Source organism: Dasypus novemcinctus, chromosome 24, assembly GCF_030445035.2.
Source record: "Dasypus novemcinctus isolate mDasNov1 chromosome 24, mDasNov1.1.hap2, whole genome shotgun sequence".
NCBI lineage: Eukaryota > Metazoa > Chordata > Mammalia > Cingulata > Dasypodidae > Dasypus > Dasypus novemcinctus.
Genome location: NC_080696.1, coordinates 11,337,853 through 11,351,532, shown reverse-complemented (window position 1 = coordinate 11,351,532; position 13,680 = coordinate 11,337,853).

The following is a 13,680-nucleotide window of genomic DNA, read 5'->3' as shown; positions in this document are numbered from 1 at the left end:
CCTGGGATCTCTGTAATGGAACTTTGGAATTTTTCATAGAAAACAAGCCTTTCAGGCATTGCAAACTGTACAGGTGCTTATTAATATTTTATTCTTTAGCATCTTTATACTTGGCATAATTGTCTTTATATTTCTCAGGATTTATAAAAGGAGGATGGTGGTGGGCAGGATTTAGAGGGAAGCCTGTGATGACCAAGGTTCTGGGAAATAATATTCATATTTTCAAGATATGAGAGGAGAGTCATCCGGTGGCGAGCAAGGAAGCGGAGCTTTGTGCTTGGGCAGATTCCAAGAACCACATTTTCCCTAGTCCCTGCCCACCTCACCTCTATTTTCTTTTTTTTCTCCTTCCAGAATTTATAGACACATAGACATAAAACATATTTCTCACTTTGTTGCGGTCCCAGTTGCCTACATAGAAATAGCCAAGCTTCTAGTGGGTCCATAATGGCTATTGAGCATCACTGAGCATTCATTCTTCTGGACGCCAGGGAGCTATAGAAAGAGGCAAATTCAGTTCTCATCTGGAGAGGAGCAATCTCTCCTCTCCTAGCAGAGAGAATGGGCCCACTGAGGGTGCTGCTGGGAGCCAGACAGCCACGAGCTCCCACCCAGTGCCTCTTGAGACCCCTAAGTATATTGCAGTTAGAAGGTTCAGGGAAAGGGGTTTTTTAAAAAAATGATTGTGGTTTTATATAGATATATATAAAAGTATAAAACACAAAACTTGCCATTTTAACCATTTTTAAACGTACAATTTAGTTTCCATTAATAACAATCTTAGAGTTATGCTACCATCCATTACCAACTAGTTTTTGTTACCCCAAACAGAAACTCTATACCTATTGAACAATAACTCCTCATTCTCCATTTTACCTTGCCCTGGCAACCTCTGATCTACTTTCTTTCTCTATGAATTCGCCTATCCTAAATATTCCATTTAAGTGAAATCATACAATGTCCTCTGGTGTCTGGCTTATTTCACTGCCCCTAGTGTTCTCAAGGTTCATCCATGTTGTAACATCTCAGAACTCCATTCCTTTTTATGACTGAATAGTATTCCATTGCAGGTATATACCACATTATGTTTATCCATTTATCTGCTGATGGACACTTGGGAAAGTTGAATTTTTAAAGTGGTATTTAAGAAGCAACATAAGGAGCTTCCCATCTATTTAATGATCTGTGGGTGGAACACAGAGAAACATGCTTCTTTTGAAATATTAAGGGGAGTCTGTTGAAAATTCCCTTCTCAAGGTATGCTTAAAACTTGATAAAAGGCTTGAATTTTCTTTAGTCTGTTGTTTCTGATAGCATTGGGTAAAACATCATGTAGTAGGTAACAAGAAAGGGCAAAAGGGGAGAGAATAAATTTATTGAACCTCTGCTATGTATCAAATAAGTTGGTCACTGTGCTAGGCATTTTATATACATCATTTATTTTGCCACTAACCACCCAGCAAAGGGATCATTATTACCTATATTTGCAGTTGAAGACTCAAGGGGAGAAACTTATCCCTGGCATCATTCTGGATTAGGAGTTCTTGTCTTGGTTTTGCAGTTTAGCTGTGTGGTCTGTTCTAACTTACAGTATATCTCTTGGGTGTCATTCTTCTCCTCTGTAAAATTAGTGAATTGTCTTGGGGTGTTTGGGGGTTCTGGAAGGGAGTTTCTGGACTCTGTTATTCTGAGTAGCTTCCGTGGATTCTGTGATCTCTTCCAAGAGGGATACTTTGGATGGCTCTCAGTGTTCCACAAAGCCTGCAAACCCATCTGGCAAAACAGGCTCCAGATGGCTTCCAGAACACAGGAGAACCAAAAGCACCATCTGGAAACTCAGCTGCTAAGATCCAGGCGAACCAAGATGAGGATGGTTGTCTTGTTCTGGCAGAAGAAAGTAAGGGTTCTTAAAAAGCAACAAGTTGAGGAACTGCAAGTTACTTTGCATGGAAAACACAAGGGGTGATATTTATGTTCAGCAAACGAAGTAAACTCTCTGCCATTGCTCAGGTATCCCTGGCTCCCTTCCAACTTGAAGAGGGTTCCAGATCCTTCTACTCTGTCTAAAACATTGTTAACATAGCTTAGCCTTGCTTGCTTGATCTTCTTTCCTTAGTCCTTTCTAACCTAAAATCTCCTCTTGTCTCTGACCTCACTTATTTTATGTAAACCTCTCTTATGATTCCCAAGATTGTTTAATCATTCATAAGACTATAAACTGGGTGATAGGCTCACAGAACTCCAGATCCTTGCTTGGTGTATGAGTATCATCATTTAGGGCCTTGGAGTAAATTATTTTAAAGTATATTTCTGCAAACACTATGAGTTCTGGTTCCTGGAACACTCCACTTATGATCTACAGTCCAGAAGAAATACTGAACTCAGCTTTGAGCTTGTCCCTTACCCAACCATGAATAAATTATCAGAAAGCCATATCCTTTGTGTAACTAATCCTTTTTTATGTTGCTTTAGCCCATGTGAGAATTTTCCCTTAATTTAGAAAAATAATATATTTATAGATTAAATCCCTTGTGATTTCTGGGCCTGGCTCTTCCATCTTTTATAATATACTGGAGATGCTAAGAACTTTTCAGCAATGTTTCCCCAAAAATCTATGATCTCAACTGAAAGCATAAATTGAGGACTTACTTGAAGCTAGATAATGCACTTGGTACTGCAGAGAGTGCAGAGCTGAGTAAGGCATTATTTATGCCCTCAAGGAATCCACAAATTGCCTCAATGAAAAACATGCCAATGTAGTGTCATTTGGGTTCAGGGTTTAGTGGAGACTGCAGGGATATGTGGGGGTGCTGAGACTTGGGAAGCTGCCCTCTCCAATGGGCATCCAAATTTTTCTTCCTCTTTGCACCATGGAGGAAATGTCCATACTTCTATCAAAGGCCAAGGCCTGCACTCAGAAATGTTCAGCATTCAATCTCCTACTGCCTTCAAAAGGATTTAAAAATATCACAGTGTTATTGATGTAAAATTGACTTTTTGTTCCCTGGTTACTTAGTTTTGCAGTAACATTTGACATTGTTAGCACTCTTTCCTTCTGGAATAGGATGCCTTTTTGGCTCCAGCAAAATTACTCTCTCCTGGGTTCCCTCTTCTTCTCAAACTACCTCTCCTCTGTCCCTGTTTCAAGGTCATTCTCTTTTCTCCACCCTGTTTTGGGGTTCTTAAAATAAGAATGGGACCAACATCTTTTCTCTCTTTTTAATGCCTTTCCCTGGTTATCTATCCATTTTCATAATTTTAAATACCATCTTTATAATGATAACTCCCAAATTTATATCTCCAAGCCAGATCTTTCCTTTGGGCTTTAGTCTTCCTTTTCCAACTGCTGATTTGACATTTCTATTTGGATACTTCACAGATATGTGAGACATAATTCATCCAAAATGGAGCTTTTGATTTCCACCCCACATAAAGGGTTGCTGATCTCAGTAAATGTCTCTGACAGCCAGCCACCCACTTGCTCAAGCCAGATATCTAGGAGTTCACCTGTGATTTATCCCCTTTGCCTATCCTCATCTCCAATTGCAACCAACAGTGTCTTGGTTTGCCAGAGCTGCTATGACAGATATCACACACTAGTTGGCTGAAGAAACAGGAATTTATTTTTTCATGGTTTTGAAGGAAAGAAGTTCAAAATCAAGATCTTGACAGGCAACCTTTCTAGAGGAGTCTGTTAAGATTATAGTGATAGCTTTCCACCAATCCTTTGTTTACATGGTGAGCCATCTCTATGGCTTCTTCAGACTTCTCCTTCCATGTCTAATTTCTTTTGCTTAGAAGAGTTCAGCTATACTGGATGAAGACCCACTTTGACTCAATTTGGCCACAGCTTGACTAATCATAACATCTTCAAAGGTCCTATTTACACACGGGTTCAAACCCATAGGAACATGGATTAATACTTGAACATGTCTTCTGTGAGGTTCAACCACCTCAATCCTGGTGGATCTATCTAGTAAATACCTTGACTCACCTCTTTATTGCCATCCCTATTAATATTCCTTTGGCCATCTTCACCTGGATTCATACAGCTAGCTGTCCTCCCTGCTCACACTCATCTCCTCTCCACTCTATTCTCACTGGGCAACAGTGATCTTAACATGCAAATCTCACAGTTCTCTTTTCTCCATACATAAATCCCATCAATGACACTTAAAGAAAACAAAATTCACCTCTCCCATAGTAGACAAAACAGCAAAAACTAAAAACAAAAACCTCTCGTTTAACAGCCCCCCCATGCAGAGATGCTGAACAGTTCGTCTTCTTAGGATTCTGCTGTTCTGATCTTGCCTTCTACCCCCTTTCGTTATCAAGGGGTTTTACAAAACAAAGACAGCTTCCTCCTTGAGAGAAATTGTGGTGGATGGTTTCAGAATAAAGTGCTGATCTCACAGATAGGCTGGAACTGGAAAGGTCCCTTAAGAGGTGGGCAGATTTTCTAACAAGGGCCAATGTTTGCAAGCTTAATATTGATTTGAGGAAGAGTATGTACCTTGATTTAGCTGGGAGAATAAGATGCATGTGGAGAGAGTGGGAGATTCCTGAAAGAGTGAAATAAAGTCTTATCCTGGGCTTCATTCAATGCCTGACTGAGAAATTTGAACTACATTCAACAACAGGAAGTTGGAAGCCATTGAAGGTTTTGAGCTTGGATGTGGCAAAGCTGATGTTGTGCTTTAGAAAGGCTAGGCCTGCTCTAGTGGCAGGGACAGATTGGAATGGGGGAGTCAGAAATGGGGGAGGCCACTCCAGAAGCTCAGACAACTGTCCAGGTGAGAAGAGCTACAATGAGCTACCATGAGCTACAATGGCAGCTCTGAATAGCTTTCATTTGTGTGAAATATTTTTACACCAAACCCAATTTCTGTTTTCATTGACCTAGTTCTTCCCTCTGGTGTGAAACAGACGCCACCAGGCCTTCAGATATTTACTTTAGGCTAAACAGTCCTAGATTCTGCAACCTTTCCTCACATGACCCTCCGATTTTCATCGCCCCCTCTGGAGGTCAGCTCTTTGTCAATGTTCTACTTAAATTGTAAGGCTCAGAACTGAATCAATCATTTACACATGTTCTGTGCAACAGACACAATAATTCTCTTCAAAAAGCCATATCATATTCCTGCTTACCCCATCCAGTGCATCACATGTGCATACCTTGTGGGGACAATATCCTTGATAAACAAATGGTGTTCTAAACTATTCCTAGTGAAAGGGGGAATATTCTTTAATCATTTGTCATGATAACCTAGATGGTTCTTTTTCTGTTGTTGTTTGACTTAGCTCGTCTCTTTTACCTTCTGAAAACCATTCTCTGTCCATTGGCTCCATTTTACATGTTTTGAATCAATGTTGTCTCAGTTTTGAGGAGCATCAGTATAACCTAGTGTTTATAATATATTCATTCAACAAGTATTTATTGAGTGGCTCCCTGTTCTAAGTGAATGTTGATGAACACAACAGTCAAAGGTCCCTGCCCTCCCATTCATCTAGATCCCATGAGTCATTCTGTGGATAAAAGGTGCACATCAGAGGAGTATTAATTTTCATTGCAATAATGTTATCAATGCCAATGATTCATATAAAATGTTTCTCAAGGGCAGCAGATCTTGTAATATGAATGAGAATTTCCTAACAGGTTGGAAGCCAAAACAGGATAGCAATGAGAATTGTATTTATCTAGATTCTCTCTACAACTGTCCTTTTTCATTTCAATGTCACCATTTCTTAGGGAGATAGGGTGTGTTAATCTGGCTCCCATATGAAAATTAATAAATGTTCTTCCTCACACTGGACTGGATAATTTAAAATTAAAATATTGTACAGACAGTAGTGCCTAAAGGTTACAGAAGTTGATTGGTGAGCTATAGGCACTTGAATCTGTCAAGCAGAATAAGAAATGGATAAAACTAAATTATAGACCTATTAAAAATAAATTAGTGATGTCAAAAAAGCAAATTAAGAGGCAGATAATCAATCTAATTTCAGGGTCTCTGGTGAGTAATAATGCTTAATTCTTCTCATATTTGATGAAGGCATCTATTAATTAAAAATATTTATATAAAAACAAGCCTGCACAAGGTCTTTATTTCAAGAGGGACCAACTTCAATTGATTTGTCTATCAGAAGATGGCTTTGACTTTCCAGTGAAAGGCAAGACCTACTTTCATGAGTCCAAATTAGAGTCCATTTTCCTAAAATATGATCGCCAGCTGGAGAGAGCATTTGCCTCATTTTCTTCCATCTCCAGGGTTTTTTATCTTCTGGTTTCTTGTGACCAATTTCAAATCATCCATCCTTCTGCCTTCTTCTCCACAATTCTTCTCAATGTAGAGGCTGTCGCTGAATGCCAAAGTAGAGAAAAGGGTTGGCTTGCAAGATTTCAGAAAGGGGAAGAGTTTCTATCAGGCAGGGGTTTCCAGAGTCACAAAAGCAATTGTGTGTTTGTGTGTGTATGTGTAAGTATATCTATGTGTGTATTAGATTTGTTTCAGGAAATTGGCTCACATGCTCATGGGCCTGGCAAATCTGAAATCTGTAGGGCAGGCCAGTAGCTGGAAAGTCAGGTAGGAATTGATGACACAGCCTTGTGGCTGAGTTTCTCTACCCTCAGAAACCTCAGTTTTTGCTCTTAAGGCTTTTCAACAGTTTGGAAAAGGTCCACTCACATTATTGAAGATAATTGCCTTTCCTTAAAGTCACCTTATTGCAGACATTAACCACATCTTCCAATTACCTTCACTACAATATCAAGGCTAGCGTTTGATCTGATAACTAGGTAAGGTAGCTTAGCCACCTTGACATAAAACTCCCTGTCACAGAGGTCAAATGAGTTGACATGTCTTGAGGTAGAAGAGAAGCTGCCTTCCGAAAAGTGAGGAGGTATATCAGGATAATGTTGAGTCACTGAGAAAATGTATGAGGACTCAGGGTCCTGTGTTAGGAAATATGAAACCCTTGGATCTGATTAAAGAATGAGTCATCATTATATAATGGCCTGTCTGATGTCATTTTGCTTCTTTCTACTCAATGTATTGGGGAAGAGGACTACTGCCCAGGTGCTAAAATCATAGCCAAATGAAGCTTAGCCTTTTGTATCCATTCCTCTTACATGGTTCCTGATGGGGTCAGAGAGTAACTCAGCAGGGAGGGCACACACAGCTGCATCCTGCATGCTGGTCCTTATGGAGTTAAAGGAGTTCCTAACTTTGCAGCCCCAGAAAAATGGAGTAAAGGAGAATAATCTTGCTGCTGTGCCTAACCTTGTAGCAGGAGGAGGATTGAGCCAAGGGCGGGAATCAAAGCAGATCTTCCCAGCCTGCTGCAGAATCTTGCTTGGACCTAATTCCTTCTAATAATGGAGGGAAGAATGGTAGAAGGTGACATGCAGATTTTTGGTAGCTTTTTCGTTGAGAAAGTAATAGAGACACAGGAAAAAGTAAAGAAAAAACAAAACCCAAAAACTCTCAAACTTTCAAAGGCTAGGTAGAGAGTAAAAAAGTAGTTTTCCCTAATTTTCTCCATCCAGGATCAAGTTCCACAGAAGAAAAATGGTTTGCCTATGATACAGGGAACAGATATAAACACAGGAGGTGATCTCTGACCCTGACAAAATGCTGAGGTCTGCAGTACAAGAAGTGACCAGTGTCCTCTGATGCAATCAAGTGGTGATCCTTTCATTTGCTCTGGAAGAGCAAAGAATAGAAGCTCCCTCCGGTGGCCTTCCTGAGTCGTTTGCACACTGTTAATGGCAGCAGGACAGAACTCAGGCTGGTGGACACCCATCTGAGCAGGGCTGTAGTAGTCAGCCAAAGGAGTACTTAATCAAAGTAACAGAACTCTGTTGGCTTTTGTAAAGGGTATTTATTTGGGGTAGATGGTTAGAGTCACAGGGCCCTAAAGAGTCCAACTCAGGGTACAATAAGAGGTACTTGCTCACCCAAAGTCATTGGTGACGTGTTGGAGCAAGATGGTGGGTGATGTCTGTGAGGGTTCAACCTTCCTTCTTCCCTCTTAAGGTTTTCTGGTCCCAGCTTCTTCCAATCTCAGCTGTGGATTGGCATACGGCTTGTTTCTCTCCCCCAGGCTCAGCTGCTCTGGTCTCTTCACTAGGTCAGCTGTTAGACTCTCTCTCTTCCTGGGGCCTCTGCCATGTCTAATGGAGCCTTCTCTCTTTCCTCACCCATCTGCTTCTCTGCGAGTCTATTTCCATGTGAGAGTCTGTTTTATCACTGCAAGGGGACTACACACTGAGTTACACTCGAATGACATGGTTGAATCAAAGCCCTAATCTTAACATAATTCAATCAGACATCTCAGATGAATCTAATTTAATCAAAGGGTATTATGCCCAGAGAAACAGAGCAGTTTACAGAACATAATGGCTATCTCTTCTGGAATTCATAAATAATATCAAACTACCACAAGTGTCTCACACATTCCAGACATCTTCTGTAGCATGCTGTGAGGGGGAAGTCACCCATTAGTTTCTGCCAGTTCTCTCCAGGAAGGGCCAAGCCTGCCTCTCCAGGACATCTCCATCTTGATCCAGTCCAGCAAACGCAGGCAATGGGCTTTTCCCACTCCATGTGCTGGCACCTAGGAATTTTCAGTTTAGCATGTAATTTTATTTTTTTAAAACAAACAAACCAAAACAACAATAACAAACCAGTAAGAAGTTATTAAAAGCCTGTTATATACATATGTATATAGACAGAGGGGACAGGGGAGAGAGAAGAAAGAAGAGAGAGACACCTGGCTCTGCCTTGGGGGATCCTAGTAGGTTCCTGGAAGATGAAAAATCTAAAATGGTCCTTGAAGGATGAGTGGGCTTGTGGAATTTAGGCTGATGAAGGGAGAGGAAGTGGATAGGGAAAGGACCATCCAGGCAAAGTTCCAGGGGCCAGAAGTGTCTGAGTGCTCAAGAAGCAGAAAGGATGGGATGGCTGCAATATAGGATTTGGAGCTGCCAGTGGCAAAAGATGAGACCAGATCAGAAAGATCCTGGATGCTTCAGTGTTTTGCGGACTGCCCCACACCAGTAGAAAAAATGGTGGGCGGGCGGCATGATTCAGCACTGTTTCCCCCTGCTTCCTGCCCTCTCCCTGCCCCTTTTTCCTCCGGAGCCCTTTCCAAGCCATATAAGGTCTTGTTCCAGCCCTGACCAATCCCCTTGCAACACGAATGCTTAAGACGCTATATAAGCTTGCTCTGTACAAAAAGAATAAACGGAAGAAGATGACACACCATGGTGCGGCTCTGAGTGGTCCTTCCCCGCCATCTGCCCACTCCCTCTCTCGGGTACCCTGTTGTCCTCGTGGTCTCCGTATACCCGCTGGCGGGGCAGGAGAGTACAGGTGGTGCCCAGCGTGGGGCCCGAGCACGAGGGGTTCAGTGAGGCAGCCCCCGAAAGCTGAGAGTTGCGGAGCAGCAGCCGAGGTAACGCCATCAGCGGTGCCGGGTAAGTAGAGTTGCGGAGCAGCGAGAGTACAGGCAGCAATATGTGGCAGGCGCTAAGCGAGCACGACCTTTTTATCCAAGGGTTGAAAGATGCCTTGGTGGTGAGGCGGGTGAAAGTCAAAGATTGGGAGTTGCGATCGTTCTTCACGTTTCTGAAAGAGGTCTGTCCCTGGTTCCCTAATGAGGGTACCATAGATGAACGAGTGTGGCGTAGGGTCGGGGATGCCCTACAGGATTTTTACAAGACCCTTGGTCCTGGTCGAGTTCCAGTCAGCGCCTTTTTTCACTGGAATGCCATCCAAGACCTCCTGGTGGTCCGTCACTGTAGCAAGGCCGCTGCCCGCATTATTGCGTGGGGAGAAGAGGCCCTTCGGGCTGGCTCTCGCCCGCCCTCAGCGGCCTTGGCTCCCCCCGTGGAGGATGAGCCCATGTCCCCCACCGCGGACAGTGAACCTGAGACGGTGAAGACTAAAACAAAGAGGTTTTAGTCAGCTCCTCAGAGTGTAGCAAAAGAGGAGGGTCTACTTTGGAGTCTAACTCTGGGGAGTCTGATTCTGAGGGCATATCTGCCCCTCTGCCAACCAACCATTTGTTTCCCCCACCCCATACCCCCTCTGCACCCCCAGAGGATCCCAATTCGGACCTCAGGCTCCGGCTCGCCCAGTCGTGCGACCGCATGGCTCTGCATTCTCAGTGCCGCCATCTTTCTTCCCGTCTCGTCTCCCCTCCCCCAACAGGGGCCAGTCGGAACCAGTCCCAGCTCCGCGCCGCTCTGACCAAGCGGCTCTCCTCTAAACCTGCCCCCGCTTCCGCCTTCGGAATAGAGGTCACCTCTTCAGAGGACGAGGGCAGCCAAGCTTCAGAGGGTGGCGGCGCCTCCCGTAAACGGGGGCCATTTCATTCCCGCCGCCATCTTGCCTTTAAACTAAAAGATCTGAAGGAGCTGAAAACTGCAGCGAGCACCTATACTCTCTCGGTCTTAGATAGTCTCACCAACAATTGGCTTACTCCCAATGACTGGACTACGCTCACTCATGTGGCCCTGTCGCCCGGTGACGCCCTCTTGTGGAGGGCGGAGTACGAGGTTTTTTGCAAAGACGCGGCCGCTCGTAACCGAGAAACAGGCCAGAATGACACCCGTGATATGCTCTTGGGGACAGGCGACTATGAGTCTACGTTGGAACAGGCGGAGTATTCGGCCTCCCTATATGACCAAATCCGCATGGCCGCTCTTAAAGCCTGGCGCAGGCTGCCTACCAAAGGCCAGCCCCTCACTTCCATCACTTTGGTGCGCCAAAACCCCGAGGAGCCCTTTTCAGACTATGTCGGTCGCCTGAGAGTAGCGGCCGAGCGCCTGTTTGGCGAGGCCACAGATTCTGATTTTCTCAAGCAGCTGGCCTTTGAAAATGCTATCCCGGCCTGTCAAGACGCCTTGCGCCCACACAAAACTTCCGAGTCTCTCTCCGGATATATCCGGCTGTGCGCAGACGTCACGCCTGCAAAGCAGCAGGCGCAGGTTTTTGCCGCTGCGCTACAAAACCAGGGGAGGTGCTTGCGGCTGCTCTTCGCTCCGTCTTCGCCGCCAACCTACCCGCTCAAAACAGCCACCCGCGGAGCTGTTTTGGTTGCGGAGCACCTGATCACTTGGTGCGTAGTTGCCCGCGTCGCCCCTCCGCCCCCCCACATTGGTGCCCCTACCCATGTGGCAAGAGGGTCCCTCCCTACCGGCCCGCCTAATAATTGCCTTAGATGCTGCAGGGGTAGGCACTGGGCCAACGAGTGCCGGTCAAAAACGGATGTTGACGGTCATCCACTCCCTCCCCTACAGGGAAACGGGAGGAGGGGCCAGCCCCAGGCCCCTCAAACAACCGGGGCAATCCAGGCCTCAAACCTCCATCCTTCCTCCACCTCCAGCGGGCTACCCCTGGGAGCGCAGGATTGGACCTCTGCACCACCTCCCACACGGCACTAACGCCCCCTACGGGAGTTCAGCCTCTAGCTACGGGTATCTTCGGTCCTCTGCCGTCCGGCTTTGTTGGCCTTATCCTCGGTCGAGGATCCTCTGCCCTCTCGGGCCTCCACATTACACCCGGGGTTGTGGGCGCTGATTTTACTGGTGAGATCACGATTCTGGCCTCTGCTCCGAAGAGTGTCCTTTCCTTCCCCGCCGGCACGCGCATAGCTCAACTTCTTCTGCTCCCCCTAGTGCCTTCTCCCAACTCCTCTGCTGGTTCACATAGAGGCGGTCAGGCTTTAGGCGCCTCTGACGTTTTTTGGGCTCAGAGAATCACCCGTTCTAAGCCCATGCTAACCATTCGCCTTAATGGCCGTGCATTCGAGGGCCTTATTGATACGGGGCGGATGTTACCATTCTTCAAAAGGTGCAATGGCCCCCTGCGTGGCCACTCACCCCCTCAGCCACTCACTTACAAGGCATTGGACAGTCCTCACCCCCGGAACAGACTTCCCAACTCGTTTCCTGGGAAGACGGTGAGGGACACTGAGGACACATAAAACCTTACGTCCTCCCTCACATCCCCTTCAACCTTTGGGGTGGAGACCTCCTCGCTCAACTGGGAACTGTGATCGGGAGCCCTAGTCCAATAGTCACTGCTCAAATGCTAAACCAGGGCTTCAAGCCCAGGAAGGGCCTCGGAAGAACCGAATCGGGTGTCCTTGAACCCATCTCTGCTACCCCACGCTCTAATCGCGCAGGTTTGGGGTATTTTTCCTAGGGGCTGCCGGTCCTCCTGTGTGCCATGCGGATAGGATTTCCTGGATTTCCTCAAACCCCATGTGGGTCAGCCAGTGGCCCCTATCTACTGACAAATTGGCCGCTGCCCAACTGTTAGTACAGGAATAGCTGGCGGCTGGACACCTTGTGGAGAGTAGCTCCCCCTGGAACACCCCTATATTCGTTATCAAAAAGAAATCAGGAAAATGCCGCCTTTTACAAGATCTCAGAGCGGTTAATAAGACCATGGTCCCTATGGGTGCCCTGCAGCCAGGCCTCCCTAGCCCTGTAGCCATTCCTCTTGGTTTCTACAAAATCATTATAGATCTAAAGGACTGCTTTTTCACAATCCCCTTGCACCCCGATGACCAGGTGCGTTTTGCATTTAGTGTCCCCTCTACCAATTTCAAGGAACCCAATAGGCGGTTCCAATGGACTGTTCTGCCCCAGGGAATGGCAAACAGTCCTACCCTGTGCCAAAAATTTGTGGCCTCTGCTATCGCAGAGACTAGAGACCGCTGGCAGTCCCTTTATATCCTCCATTACATGGACGATATCTTAATTGCGGGCGCTGATCACAAGGCTGTCCTTGACTGCTATGGGGACCTGCAGTAAACCTTGCACAATCACGGCCTTCAAATCGCCCCTGACAAAATACAGCTGCAGGACCCCTATACCTATCTTGGCTTCCACATCACGGGCGATAGAATCACCGCGCGACAGGCCTGCATTAGGCTAGATTCCCTAAAAACTCTTAACGATTTTCAGACCCACCCCACACTATGGGGTCAATCCCCGCGGGCTTCTCCCCAACGCTCTTTGGCAAATGGATGTAACCCACATCCAAGACTTCGGGAATCTTAAGTACGTACATGTCACCGTTGATACGTTCAGCGGTTTCCTTTTCGCGACTCTCCAGATGGGTGAGGCTGGTAAGCACGTAGTTGCGCATGTACTAGCTGCCATGTCCCTCCTGGGCTCCCCACGCCAGGTTAAGACAGATGGTGGCCCTGGTTACACCAGTTGTGTCTTTACTACCTTCTGCCAACGTCTTAACATTACCCACATCACTGGCATCCCGTACAACCCCCAGGGCCAAGGCATTGTTGAAAGAGCACACTTATCTCCAAAGCACACTATTCATAAAGTAAAGAATGGGGAGTGGTTCCCCATCAGGGGATCCCCTCGGAACTTACTAAACCACGCTCTCTTTATTCTAAATTTTCTAACCTTAGACCAGAGTGGCCACTCAGCCGCTGACCGCTTCTGGCATTCTGGTACCATGACACAACACACCACAGTCTGGTGGAGGGACCCTCTAGATAATTCCTGGCACAGTCCTGACCCAGTCCTTATCTGGGGCAGAGGATCAGTGTGCGTCTACTCCCAAGAACTAGAAGCCGCGCGGTGGCTACCCGAGAGACTGGTCAAACAAGTTAACCAACCCAGGGAACGGAGTCACCTGCCCT